Raw genomic sequence first — 1,692 nt, forward strand, 5'->3', positions numbered from 1 at the left:
TCAGGACACTTCCTGTGCCTAGGCACTCCTTATATCACGACACTTCCTGTGCCTAGGCACTCCTGATATCAGAGCACTTCCTGTGCCTAGGCACCCCTGATATCAGAGCACTTCCTGTGCCTAGGCACTCATTATATCAGAGCACTTCCTGTGCTTAGACAACACTGATATCAGGACACTTCCTGTGCCTAGGCACTCCTGATATCAGAGCACTTCCTGTGCCTAGGCACTCCTGATATCAGGACACTTCCTGTGCCTAGGCTTTCCTGCACTTCCTGTGCCTAGGCACTCCTGATATCAGGACACTTACTGTGCCTAGGCACTCCTTATATCACGACACTTCCTGTGCCTAGGCACTCCTGATATCAGAGCACTTCCTGTGCCTAGGCACTCCTGATATCAGAGCACTTCCTGTGCCTAGGCACTCTGGATATCCGGGCACTTCCCGTGCCTAGGCAACCCTGATATCAGAGCACTTCCTGTGCCTAGGCAACCCTGATATCAGGACACTTCCTGTGCCTAGGCACTGCTTATATCAGGACACTTCCTGTGCCTAGGCACTCTGAATATCCGGGCACTTCCCGTGCCTAGGCAACCCTGATATCAGAGCACTTCCTGTGCCTAGGCAACCCTGATATCAGGGCACTTCCTGTGCCTAGGCACTCCTGATATCAGGACACTTCCTGTGCCTAGGCACTCCTTATATCACGACACTTCCTGTGCCTAGGCACTCCTGATATCAGAGCACTTCCTGTGCCTAGGCAACACTGATATCAGGACACTTCCTGTGCCTAGGCTTTCCTGCACTTCCTGTGCCTAGGCACTCCTGATATCAGGACACTTCCTGTGCCTAGTCACTCCTGATATCAGGACACTTCCTGTGCCTAGGCACTGCTTATATCAGGACACTTCCTGTGCCTAGGCAACCCTGATATCAGGGCACTTCCTGTGCCTAGGCACTCCTGATATCAGGGCACTTCCCTGATATCAGGACACTTCCTGTGCCTAGGCACTCCTGATATCAGAGCACTTCCTGTGCCTAGGCAACCCTGATATCAGGGCATTTCCTGTGCCTAGGCACTCCTGATATCGGAGCACTTCCTGTGCCTAGGCAACCCTGATATCAGGGCACTTCCTGTGCCTAGGCACTCCTTATATCAGGACACTTCCTGTGCCTAGGCACTCCTGATATCAGAGCACTTCCTGTGCCTAGGCAACCCTGATATCAGGGCACTTCCTGTGCCTAGGCACTCCTTATATCAGGACACTTCCTGTGCCTAGGCACTCCTGATATCAGAGCACTTCCTGTGCCTAGGCAACACTGACATCAGGACACTTCCTGTGCCTAGGCTTTCCTGCACTTCCTGTGCCTAGGCACTCCTGATATCAGGACACTTCCTGTGCCTAGTCACTCCTGATATCAGGACACTTCCTGTGCGTAGGCACTGCTTATATTAGGACACTTCCTGTGCCTAGGCACCCCTGATATCAGGACACTTCCTGTGCCTAGGCACTCATTATATCAGGACACTTCCTGTGCCTAGGCTTTCCTGCACTTCCTGTGCCTAGTCACTCCTGATATCAGGACACTTCCTGTGCCTAGGCACTGCTTACATCAGGACACTTCCTGTGCCTAGGCACCCCTGATATCAGGACACTTCCTCTGCCTAGGCACTCATTATATCAGGACAC

This window comes from Pelophylax lessonae, assembly GCF_965119305.1.
Source record: "Pelophylax lessonae genome assembly, chromosome: 7".
Classification (NCBI taxonomy): Eukaryota; Metazoa; Chordata; class Amphibia; order Anura; family Ranidae; genus Pelophylax; species Pelophylax lessonae.